The sequence below is a fragment of the Panthera leo genome, chromosome C1 (genome assembly GCF_018350215.1).
Source record: "Panthera leo isolate Ple1 chromosome C1, P.leo_Ple1_pat1.1, whole genome shotgun sequence".
Lineage (NCBI taxonomy): Eukaryota > Metazoa > Chordata > Mammalia > Carnivora > Felidae > Panthera > Panthera leo.
Window position 1 is genome coordinate 166,849,579 of NC_056686.1, and position 13,648 is coordinate 166,863,226.

The 13,648-nt window shown below is 38.5% G+C and overlaps 1 protein-coding gene across 1 annotated transcript in view; it reads right to left on the minus strand.

The window, feature by feature from the left end:
- Positions 1 to 13,325, minus strand: part of ZNF385B (zinc finger protein 385B) — a 448,508-nt gene extending 435,183 nt beyond the window's left edge. The window contains exon 1 of the mRNA XM_042949282.1: positions 13,307 to 13,325. The gene's annotated coding sequence lies outside the window, so the exon portion shown is untranslated. The remainder of the gene's footprint in view (positions 1 to 13,306) is intronic.
- Between the last annotated feature and the right edge of the window lie 323 nt (positions 13,326 to 13,648).

A 13,648-nucleotide genomic window follows, 5' to 3' on the forward strand; every position in this document is an offset into this window, starting at 1 on the left:
AGTCTCCCAGGCCTTTAGGAAATTTGGTTTTCAGCACATCTCGAATCTGGCTTGGATTTCCTTAGTTGTGTTGATGCCAATCCAGTTTCCAAGCCATAGATTTGTACGATGCTATTTTCTTCTTCTCAATCTATTTAGCATGTAGTTTGACTGGGATAGCAAAAGTATGTTTTTATTTCAGTCAAAATGCTTAGTTTACTTGTCCATGGTACATACCATGATATATACCCTTAATTTCCTTCAGCCTGATATTTATTTAACTTGATAGTCAAGGCTTGTCTTAATATGTAACTTCCAGCACATAGGTATGAGCATAAAGCTGTCTTAAATTGGTTCCCAGCTAATGACTGAAAGAACCAGTAATTAATTCTAACTTAGATCTTCCCACCCAATGTAACTGGAACATTATGTAACTGGAACAGCCCATGGCATCTTATCATGTTTTAAAGGGCCTGTTGGAACTTTCTGGTGAATCAACCTAAATAGTAGCTGCTAGAATTACCTGAATGTCATTGGGTAACCTCTGTATCAGCCACAACAATAGGCATTGCATGGTATGGGTCAATGGGTGTTGGGGCAAATTCTTTCCTTATTGTAGGGCCACATCCTCGTGGGAAGTATGTCAAAGTGTGAAACACCAGGCACGTTGATTGCAGTGGGATTGCAGTGAGTCAGACTGAGCAGCCAGAACTGAGAGAAGCAACACAGTTAGATCCTGGCCCAAAAATAAGTAGGATCAGGAGTTCAAAGCCAACTATCAAACTAACCATGAATTTGAGGCTCAGAGAAGTGAGAGGTCAGGGAACAGGGAGCCCCTAGAAGTCAAGACAAGGTGAGGGGCCAGTGGAAGCAACTGGATTTTATTCAGTTGTAACATGGGTTTGTCATAAACTCCCTTTAGCATCGCAAAGTCATTGGATCATTCAGCTTTGGCTTTCCACAAGTATTCATATTCCAAACCCCTCCAGTAGTTTATCTTTCATATAAGGACCTATGAAAAGAGTCAAGTCATTGTATACCATTCAAGGGTACAAAACCAACTTTTTCTTTTTGCCATCACAGAGAGCTTTTAAAAATTGACTAATTAACCTTCACAGTATCTGTCAGTTAAGTAATAGATTGAAAGGAAGTACAGCCCCCTACTGAAATAAAGTCCCATTTGGAACAGCTTTTTTGAGCTGTAACTAGACAGCAGTTTAAGACAGAGTGCTGAGGACAACATATGGGACAAATATCCAAATGGATGGAAGTATGAAAATAGGACAGGAAGCTAAAATAGATGTGCACTCAATTTCTTTAGTATAAATAGCATTGTCTGTAATCTCAGGTATATGATTCAGCAATTGCTAATGGAAATCATTTCCAGTATTACAAATAGACAAGCAGCAGGTCCATGAATTCCTTTATAAAAGTGGGAAAGGTCTCAGAAAGACTTTGAAACACTTGAAGACTCAAGTTGGGTTACATTTTTTCCCATTTGTTTATATACTTAGAGCCCGAATCTCCTAAACCAAATAGAATGACTGTTTACCCATCTACACAGTAAGTTTTGATCCCTGAAGGAAGCCAATCTCAGTAAGGGTGGGTGCAGAAAACTCATAGAGCTGTTGGCTTCATTACAAATTCATGGCCACAACACTCACCGGGGTTCTTACAGCCACTCTGCCCTTTACTTACTCCTCCTGGATGAACCCCTATTTCATGTATAATGGGACATATTTCTCCTCCCTCTTTAGCTTTCAGCTCCTTTATGCAATCCTCATTCTCAATACAGTGCTTCACTGTCCAGCTTGGTCTACTTTCCTTCCCATTCATCACTAACTTTAATTTTTATCCCTATTTCTCTCAATCCCATCTACCTCAAAAAAGGCAGCATCCTCACTTCCAAGTTTTTCCACTTGATCCTATCTCCCCTCATCTTCTTTGGAGCCTTATTCTATCCATCCAACCTTCCTAACATTGCTTCTTTCTTTTTTAATCACCTGTTCCAGGCACCCATTGCTGCATAACAAGCCTTCAAAAACTTCAGCAGCTTACAACAGCAATCATTTATTCACTCACAAGTCTGCAATTTGGGCAGAGCAGGGCTCTTCAGTGGTTCAAGTAACATCTTCCAGCCCACCCTGGTTTCTTCGTTCGTGTCTGGTGCCACAGCTGGGATGCCTAAAACTTCTGGGAGCTAGCTGGCTGGACATCTGTCTCTCACTCCATGGGGCATTTCCATGTGGATAGCTTGGGCTTCCCCCACAGCAGGATGGTGTCAGGTTCAGAGCTCTTGTATGGTGTCTGGCTTCTCCAGAGTACAAAAGCAGACACTGTCGGCTCTTCTTAATGCCTTAACTTGGAAGCCTTTCCAAGAACATCACATTCTATATTGTTCACTGGGCCATCCCAGATTCAAGGAGACACAAGGGCATGAATATTGGGAGACACAGTTCCCTGGGGGTCATCAATGTAACAGACTACCACCTCACATCTTTGTTGTCTCTTTGGAATCAGTTTTCCTTGTCCTAATAAAACCTTCTTCCAACCTTATTATTTGTCAAAGAATTACGGTCCTCTCTCATTTACACTTCACCACCACTTCTCAAAAATAATCCTCTACTCTTGTTTTCTCCAAGGTAACATTTTCCATTTACTCCTCAACCCACTGCAACCTAGCTTCTGATCTCATCACATTATAAAAAATGAATAGCAACCTTCTCTTTGTTAAATCTTTGTATTTCTTCTTTGTCCTCATTTTTCTATATTTCTCTAAATCATTTGTTTTTAGTGACCCCCTTCTTGTAATCCTCTCGTTATTTGGTTTTGGAAGTCCTGGGTAGCCTTTCTCCTAACTTATGCCTTCTTCCTATTTTTCTCTTTCTCTTCCTCTCCATAAACATAGGGGCTCCTGCATCACTCCCACTCCCATGCTACCCAGTCTGTCACTAGATTATCACAACTCTGCCCCAGTAAAACCTAGAAACCACCCCCTCTTTCCATTCCTGTTGCTCCTACACTAATTCCCCATTAGGTAAGTGCCAAGTTTTCTATTTGATCTCCAACAATCCAGCTCCTACCCCTTTCAATCCTGCAAACTCACTTTCACTAAGCAGAATAATCTATGCTCAGAAACTTTCCCCAGCTACCTATTTCCAATTAGAAAAGCAGTCTTCTGGTCTTAGTTTACCAGAACCTGTAATTCTGGTCTTGAACTGTATTTCCAAATACCACAGCAAATGCCCACAGCCTAAGTTTTAGCCCCACAGGATATGTCACAGTTCTCTAAAGATGACTTGTGTTTTCCTGCCTCTGTACTCTTCTTTCAGAAAAGTACCTTCCACCATCTTGACCTATTGAAAACTTCCTTGTCCTTGAAGGCCAGCCTTAAAAGATGCACTTTCCACAAAGACTTTTCAAAACCAATCAGTCTGCTTGCTTTATACCCAAGGAATTTTGTTTAGACATTGCTTTTAGAGCATGTCATATCTTAAGTGAAAATGTGTTATTATTTTAGTGTTCTTCACTAGATCATAAACTCCATGAGACTACACACTCAGTAACCCTAGCATCTAGCTCAGTTGATTGAAACTCACTATTGTTGACTTGAATTGAATTAGCATTATGAGGTGTTTATTGACTTTCAAACTTTAGCTGGAGAGTCAAGTAAAATAAGAGAGGTTTCCTTCAATACGTGTGATTCAATTGCCAGCTTAGAACAAAGGCTTTCTATGGACAGGTTGCTAAAATTCTGCCCCACTCAAGTCACTCAGTGGTATAAATATTAAATTAAATGCCAGAAGAATATTTTTAAAAATCTAGAAGGGCCAACCAACATAACTCTGTGTTTCCCCAAATTACCTAGATAACTGCCTTACTTCACCATCTTGTTTTAAATTACCACTCTAGGATTTATTACTAACGGATGCTCATTAAATTTTAATAATTCTCTGGGATATATGTGGCAGTGACACTGTACTTCCTCTCACAAGTGGCATGTAGATATGTAAACATTTCAGTTAAATGTGTAATATAATATGCAGATAAATCTGTACAATGGAATAAGCAAATGTTGGTAAGTATTTCATGTTGTAAGAAGAAAATATTTGCTCACTCCTGGGAACAAACCCCAACAAAATTACAGTATGTGCCTGGTAAACAGCAATTAAGGCTCTACCTCATGTTCACAAATAGATTTATTTGTAAGATGTATAAATCAATAAATTAATTCTATTTTCCTATCTCCCTATAACACTTAAGATTCATTTTTTTCCATCTATCTTTGCCTAACAATTTCCAACTTTTATATATTAGGCTGCTTAACCCACCCATAGATTCTCTATCAAGTAGTTAATGGTCTGGAAACAAACACTAAAGAAGTTCCTGTTGTAAAAGAATCCTAGGGTGAATACTTCTGCAAGCTGAGTGATTAGATTCTAATTTGTACTTTGAAAATTCAGCTTTGCATAAACAGTTCATGTATGTATTTGCAATTTATGATTACGTTGGGCTCCAAAGATAGTTTGAAAACTGATTACTGAGAAATTGGAAGAAGATTTTTCCATCCAAATAATTTTAGTCAAGTTCCCCAAAATGATACTTTTTAACTAATGCTGGTGACCTGTAGCACATTAGTATCATTAATAAGTAGATCAATTTTGGGGAGCTTGCGTGGCTCAGTTGATTAAGTGTCAGACTTCAGCTCAGGTCATGATCTCATGATCTGTGGTTTCAAGCCCCTCATAGCGCTCTATGCTGACAGCTCAGAGCCTGGAGCCTGCTTCAGATTCTGTGTCTACCTCTCTCTCTCTGTCCCTCCCCCTCTCATACTCTCTCTTTCTCAAAAATAAATAAACATTAAAAACTTTTTAAAAAATCAGTAGATCAATTTTAGGATCCTGCGACCAGGGAGTCTTGATGTCCAGGAAGAAAGAAGAGAATGGAGAACAGTTTCCTTTCTCAGTCTTTGCTGGGTGATTCTAAGCAATATTTCAAAACTATAACATTTATCAATGTTTATCATTATTCTTCTACTCCTTACATTTCTCTTTTTCTTCCCTATCTAGTTCCATCCTCAGGGTCTTGATCTAAAGTTATCTTTTTGTAGTCTCTTTCTTGAATGGCATTGAAGGTGTATTTCAGGATTCAAGATGTCTTATACCCAACCTGTCTCTTCCAGATTGCGCTTCATCCAACTGGGTCCAAGAATCCGAGGGACAAGGGACTCTGGTGGGGAGAAGAGAAAGTGCCAATCTCATGTAGCACATCTATATTAGGCCTGAAGGCAAGAGAAGTGAGTTCATTTTTTTTTCCATATCTGGACATTCCTTGAAAGCATGAATAATGTAGAAACAAACATGAGAAGGAAATGAGGGGAAGAAATGATGTTACAGCCTCTGCAAAGAGAAGAATGGGATGGATCTATCAGCAGCGATGAGTATGAAGGAAGGGGGTGGGGATACTTCTTTAGCCAAGTCAGACAAGATGGGATAGTCATCGGTATGTCAGAGACATTCATTAGTTGGGAACTTTGTGACATACATTGAGACCCTCCTACTGTCATGATTCAAGCTGGTGAAAAGCAAATAAACCAAAAGATCAATATATTTCACTTTTTCAAATATATCAGGAGTAAATGAATACCCAGCTTGGAAATTAAAAGAAAAATTATTTAAAATGAACAATTTTTAAATCTGGAAAGTATTTTTATTTTGAGTTTGAAAGAATTCTTAATAATCCACGAAAAATCTCAAAAGTTTAGTGTATTGCTAGTCATCTATGTTGAGATTTTTTGATTGGGGAAGTTATTTATAGAAAAACAAAAGTGTTCAACATATCACTGATTGAGGAACTAACTAGGTGAGTTTTATACCCATAAGTGTAGAATTTGTAAGTGGGAAATGCAGCAACTTAACACAGAATCATATAGACAGTTATATTTTTTGGTTACTCATATGCCTCCTGTATTTCTAGAACATTTTGCTTTGCTCGGTGAGTGCACCACTTCAATGAATTAACTGTCTCCATTCCAATCTAAGGCCAACTTTTCCACCTATCCCATCCTCCCTTACCTACTTGAGGATTGTGCTCCTGTAGTTATCTCCTCTCATCTGGATTATCTCTATTAATGTACAAATATGCTTTAATATCTCACACTTAAAATAAAAATTATTTTCTTTGAAGAGATAGCTGGTTCCTATGTAAGATAGAAATTGTACTAGATGAGCCTAGGATACCAGATAGTAATGAATCTATAAACAACTATCAGGGTTTGTCAAAAATATTCTGAGGCCAAATCTAAGAGGCTCCTAGGGTGCACAAATGGGGGCGATTTGAGTATCAATAAGGATACTAACTATAATGTATTGAACACATTGAGTATATTTAAACCCATGAGTTCATATTATTTTTAAAAGCATTCATTTTTGAAGATACTGTAGAATTTACTTATTATTTTTGAAAACTGTTAAAGAGAAAGAATCAAACATTTATTCTGTCTTTCCTAAAAACCATAACAGTAACTAAAAATTGATGAGGAAGTATTCCAGCTGATAAATAAAGAAGCAAGGATAGAATTAGAATGTCACCATTTTGCAATCCCTAATGAATTAATGTAACTAGAGAAGGAGCATCAATGGCTACTAACAACTTGAAAAGAGAGACAACCAGACATCATGTTCTCCTTGATGGAGAAACATACCATCATGTCTGAATTAATCTCGCCAAAAAATTTAAACCTGATTCTAATCAAGCTTTTAGATCCAAATATCAGTTTGGGGGAAATACAAAAGAAGAAAACTATGTTAAACAAAATCACAGAAGTTCAATCAGGAATACTCAGACTGCGGGAAACTCTACAAGACAAACTGGTTTCTTTGAAAATAAATTGCAAGGGGGACAAAAGATGGAGAGAGAATGTTTAGACTAGAAGGGATGTAAAAGACACAGCAAAACCAAACAAAACAAAAAAACAAGACAAAACACACACACACACACACACACACACACACACACACACACACACACATGCAGGAAAAAGACATAGCAATGTCAAACCAAAAGAAATTGCAATGTGTAGATCCTTTTTGGAAACTAATTCAAACTTACAACATTTATGAGATAATTAGAACTTTGAATACTATGGATATTAAGGGATTATTATCAGTTGTTTTTAGGTGTCATATGGGTCTTGTGATTATATTTCTTCACAAGGAGTCCTTGTCTTAGAGATATACTCTCAAATATTACAGATAAAACAGTATCCAGGATTTGCTTCAAAATAATACAGAACTTGGAGCGCCTGGGTGGCTCACTTGGTTGGTGAGTTCAAACTCCTCATTGGGCTCTGTGCTGACAGCTCAGAGCCTGGAGCCTGCTTCAGATTCTGTGTCTCCCTCTCTCTATGCCCTTCTCCCACTTGTTCGGTTTCTCTCTCTTAAAAATGAATAAACATTAAAAAAATAATACAGAACTAGGTAAGCATATAGCAGTACAGATGAACAAGATTGCTTAATTCTTGAAGCTATTGATGTATGCAAAGTCTATTTTACTATGGGATCTACTTTTTTTTTTTTTTTTTTTTAACGTTTATTTATTTTTGAGACAGAGAGAGACAGAGCATGAACGGGGGAGGGGCAGAGAGAGAGGGAGACACAGAATCAGAAGCAGGCTCCAGGCTCTGAGCCATCAGCCCAGAGCCCGACGCGGGGCTCGAACTCACGGACCGCAAGATCGTGACCTGAGTTGTAGTCGGACACTTAACCGACTGAGCCACCCAGGCGCCCCTGGGATCTACTTTTTTATACATTTAAAATTTTCCATCACAAAAATATTTTTAAAAACCATCTCTTGATCTTGCATATTTTTTTATGTACAGACTCAGTCCTCTGCTTCCCATTGGAGCGCAATTCCACATGTGACTAGTTTCTACTTCACCTCCCATTATCACTGTCTTCAGTTAGGCTTTGGCTTTCCCTACTCTACTGAGATTCTGTCATCCAGATGCCCTACGATCTCTACTTGCCAAACCCAGCTTTCAATCTCTGCTTTCATCCCACTCAACCTTTTAGCAACACTTGACCATTCTTGGTTTCTGGTGCTCTCCCTGTGTTACAAGCTTCTTCTATTTTTACTGGTTTCTCTGTCTTCAATGCTCCTCAAACTGTTGGATGGCCACTAGGCTCCCTGTTGACACATCCTGGTAGGGTGACCCATCCAGTTCCAGAGCTCTAAATCCAATCTAAATGCTGATGACACTCCACTTGGCCCCAACTTACATGTCTGACTCCATGACAATGTCTAGCAGGTGGAGATCTTAAAATTAATGAACGTACAATGAAACTCCTGATTTTGTCTCTTCCCCTTCAAGAACTCCCCCACCCACTCCATCTTCCCATCATATTTAATGAATCTCCATTCCTTTGGTCACTCAGGCAAAACCTCAATTTTACCTTTGATCTTGTTTTCCCTCTCTGCACTTTCAATCTGTCAGGAAGTCTTATAAGCTCTAACTTAAATATACCCTAAACCTGATGTCTTAGTCATCTTGGGCTGCAATAGCAAAATGACAGAAATTTATTTTTTGATAGTTCTGGAGGCTGGGAAATCCCAGATCAAGGTGCTGGTCAATTTCACTTCTGGTGAGGGCTCTCTTCCTGGCTTACAGAAGACCACCTTCTCACTGTGTTCTCACATAGCTGGGAGAGAAAGCTTTTATAAGGACACTATTCTTAGTGTATTAGGGCCCTATGACTTAATTTCCTCCTTATGGGCTTGATCTCCAAATACCGTTACTGAAAGTAACTGAAAGTTAGGGGCTTAATATATGAGTTTGGAGGACCACACTGACCACAACATCTGAGCACAACCATTTCAGGACTTTTTTTTTTTTTTTTTCAGTTTTTCTTCTGCCAAGAATATCATTCTCTCCAATCTTCTCAAGGCTACCACCTTTTCAATGTTCAGATCTCAGGGCAAACATCCCTTCCTGGAAAGTCCTCTCTGATCATTCTTTCAAAAGTAGTCACATAAATCCAGTTAACCACAGTCACTCCTGTCATTATCCTTGCTTTATTTTCTTCGTAACTCTTATCGCTACCTGAAGTACCAAGTTTATTCACTCATCAGATACTCCCACCAACTTTCCCAGGAGCAGCAGCCTTACCCATTCTCACCAGCACGCACAAGGTCAGAGTAGGAGGCGCTCAGAAGGAATGAAAGGAACCTATCTCTTCCACAGCTCTTAGCAGCCAGACTCTTCCAGCTCTGGTCATCACTACACCCCAGGAGAACAGTTCTAAGAACACTAGATACTGAATTTAAAACTGCTTCCTGACTGAATGAGTGAATGCATCTTTGAATTGTAATGTATTATCAGCCCCTCCATCTCAGCCCTAATTTTCTCCACATTCTTCATAATCTGTACAGCTCCTCCTAAAACATTCAGTTTTCTTCCCTTTCTTAATGACTGCATAACTTCCATACCCTGAATCTCCTCAGTGATTTTATATATGATTTAAAGAATAAGTGACTAAAACCATATTAAAAGTATAAGAAAATATATGATTTACTAATAGTCACTCTATCTAATTAGCTGTGTGCTCTGAGTTATTTCTATTTCCCTAACATTGAAATTGAAAGGTGGGAAATACAGTATTTCTAATAAAACAAAGTTTGAAAGGAGTCATACTAGGCCAATCTTTCACTACTTTTCTTATTTATACCTATATACACACACTTACACATATATAAGCACTCACTTTTTTCCTAATGAAAAACAGAATTGTTCTCTCTCTCTCTCTCTCTCTCTCTCTCTCTTCTATATGTCCATAACGCATGTAACAAAATACCCTGGTCATTTTTCTGGGCCATGTATATCAACCTTGTTCTGTATAAAGGTTGTGTTACATTTTATTGTGTGAACCCGTTTCTTTATTCCTGCTTCAAGAGATGGCACTGATCTCATTTCATATGATTTGTTTTCACAAAGTCCTTTGTATGTGTGTGTTTACAGACTTGTGCAATTCTTTCTGTAGGCTAGATTCCTAATACTGAGATGGCTGTCTTAAGTGAAATGAACATTTTCGTTCCTGAACTCATGCACCTATTCACTTCTCAGCAACAATATGTAGCATTGCTCCCATCAGCTCAAAATGATCAAAATGTTATCAAACTTTTCCATTTGTGTCAAACTGATAGATGTTATCTTGCAGTTTTAGTTTGCATGTATTTAATTATTAATCAGATAGAACATATTTACATATATCAGTTGGCTACTTTCACACTACAACTTTTATATATGATGTTGTATACACTAATTTCTGTATATATTAATATTTGAGAAGGCTTGTCATAGAACACGTGTAGAACTATTAAACATGGATAAAATGACATGTTGGGGGAGATTAAGCTTCTGTGTTGTATATAAGGCACATGCCCACTTCACATATATATGCATTTCAATAAACAGCTATGGGATGCTTACTATGAACCAAGCACTCCTCTAAGCCTTTGGAGACAAAGATTAATATGATCCTGTCCCTAAACTTGCAGTATTTCCACATAATTAATTAAGCATACTAATAGGAGAAATTAAAATATAAAAATAACCAGCTCAATATTTCCATATAAAAAGTTGTAAATTTACAAAAACATTAGGATACAGACCAACAAATTACATCACCAATGGATATGCTAAGGCAAAATTTTTCTTGAGCAAAAAACATAGGACTAAGTTTACACCATAATAGGTAAATTGACTGCAGGTTAGCATTAAACACTTATTATGTTTATATAATAAAAATGTGTTGACGTTTCAGTAGGTGAAAACAAATTTAATGTCCTTGGCAGTCAGGAGAATATGCATGAAGAGTTGGTGAATTGCCTCTCTCACTTCTTAAAACCTCTGCCTATAGATTCTCTGAAGGTTTTACAAATGGCTAAATCCACTGGGACACTGCATTTGGTTTTCTCAGATGTATTCACTCCTTAAGGAGTCATAGTTTGTAATAAAATCATTCCAAGTATTTTTTAAAAATGAGAGTGAGGACCACGTGCAATTCTCTGTAAAGCTGAGAAAAAAAAATGCTCTCACTTTAGATAACTTATCAAACATTCTAAAACAGAAAATAATTTAGTTCAGGATTTTACACCCAACATCCCAGATGCCTGCACAGTTGGAAAAGTGGGGCTGGTCTGATTCTGGCACACAGTGGAGTTATTTATGAGACAAAATGCAATTTCCTTTCCCCTAAACTGCCCACAGATTATACAGGGTCTGGAGAGACTGCCCATTAGGGATGGGCCTTTGTCATCCAAACAGGACAGTAAAATTAGCTGAGGAGGGAGATAGCCTGGTCGGAGCCTTCCCATCTCTCCACAGGGCAGGCAGTCCTAGCCTTTTCCATGAGAAGGTTTATTTTGTTGTTGTTTCCTTTCCAAGAAGACTTGAAATCATTGAGAGGCCGAGTGGATACCAAAGACTTCACGGGATGAGTTTGAACAAGGAGACAGGGAAAGAGGACACTGTGGAAGTGGAAGCATGTTCAGATCGGGGCTCAACCAGAGAGTCATTAAATGCTATTAGTGGGGTTTCTTCCCATGATTGGAGCTTTTTTGTTGAAGATACTTCCACCTTGGAGCAGCCTCAACATCCAGTACTCTAGCAGATCCGTTTAAGATGGGAGAAAAAGCAGGGTACGTGCTTTAGTCTGGGTATTTCTGTGGCATTTTGAGTTAGGGTCTTGGCACCACCTCACTGGCTCCAAGGGAGTCTCAAACTGTCTTAGGGACAAGACTCTGCTCCAGAGCCCCTTAGAAGAGGGCGAGAAAGTCAGACAGCCTCCCTGTGATGAGGCAAAGATTTATGCATCCTGGTTGGTATTCTGATTCCAGTGCAAGTGCTTTTGAAGGCTTGCTTCTAACAAATCAAGCTTTGGTGAATGCTGAACTCTTGACTCATAATGGAACTGATTACAGGTTGGAAGACCAATGGAAAACTCCCTGCAGTGGGTTGTATGTGTTTCCTGCCAAGAATGTCCAAGTCGTAACCTTAGGTACTTGTGAATGTGATTTTATTTGGAAAAAAAAAAGTTCTTTGAAGATATAATAAATTTAAGGATCTCGAGACGACGTCATCTTAGATTCAGCGTAGGCCCTAAATTGAATGACTAGTGTCCTTATAAGAAACAGACAATGACAAAACACAAAGACACAGGGGGAAAGGCCATGTGAAGATGGAGGCAGAGATTGGAATGGTGCATCTACAAGCCAAGGAACACCAAGGGTTGCTTGGCATCCGCCATCAGAAGCAAAGAGAGAGGCATGGAAGGGATTCTCAGAGCCTCCAGTTAGGGACCAACCCTGCAAATGCCTTGATTTCTGATATCTCAACTCTGGAAATGTGAAAGACTAAATTTCTATTGTTTGAAGCCATCCAGTGTATGGTGATTTGTTTTATCAGTCCTAAGAAAATAACACACATCACAATACAGATCCAAGGTATAAGCGTGCTCTGTGTTGGGAGACTGCATTGGAACCCTATGGAAAGAGCCCTTTAGGAGCAAATTTGGGGAACGGCAGAGAGAACACAGGTTGGAGTCAGACAGAACTTGTTAGTTACTGCTGTGTGGACTTGGCCAGTCCTTCTAGGCTTTTGACTCTTTGTGTGAGACCAGGAAGGCAGCCTAGGAATACAGGATAGTCAGATAGCATAAGCCAGGAATATATTAGAGTTTACCAACACTGGCTGCATGTTAATATCACCTGGAAGGTTTTCAAAATATTGTTGACAAGGCCTCACCTACAAATAATTAAATCAGAGTCTCTGGGACTAAGCCATGGGCACTGATAATCTTTTAAACTCCCTAGGCACCACCTCCTACCCACTGGCATAGCTATTATCAAAAACCAGAAAGTAACAAGTGTTGGCAAGGATGTGGAAAAATTGGAACCCTTGTGAATTGCTGGTGCAAAATAGTATGCCACTTCTTAAAGCAACAAAACAACATAGAATTACCATATGATCCAGTGATCCCACTTCTAAGTATATACCCAAAAGAACTGAAAGCAAGAACTCAAACAGGTATCTGTACTCATGCTCATAGAATCATTATTCACAATAGCCGAAAAGTGGAAACAACCTTAATGTCCATCGTTGGATGAGTGGATAAACAAAATATGGTATATACACAGAATAAAATATTATTCAGCTTCAAAGAGGAAGGACATTGTGACACATGCCACAGCACGGATGAACCTTGAAGACACAATGCTAAGTAAAATAATACCAGACATAAAAGGACAAATATTGTATGATTCTACTTACGTGAGGCACCTGCAATAATCAAATTTGTAGAAACAGTGGTGGTTTCCAAGGACTAAGGAAGAGAGGGAAGGAAAAAAGGGTTAGCTTCTAATGGGTATAAAATTTTAGTTTTAGAACATGAAAAAGTTCTGGAGATAGGTAGTGGTGATGGTTAAATACAACCATGTATTTAATGCCATTGAATTGTACACTTGGAAGTGGTTAAATGTTAAATTTTTTGTTATGTATATTTTGACACAAATAAAAAAACAAAAAATGGATGTTAACACCTGTTGTGGTAATTATTTCACAACATATATAAATCAACCCATCATGCTGTATACCTTAAACTTACACAGTGAT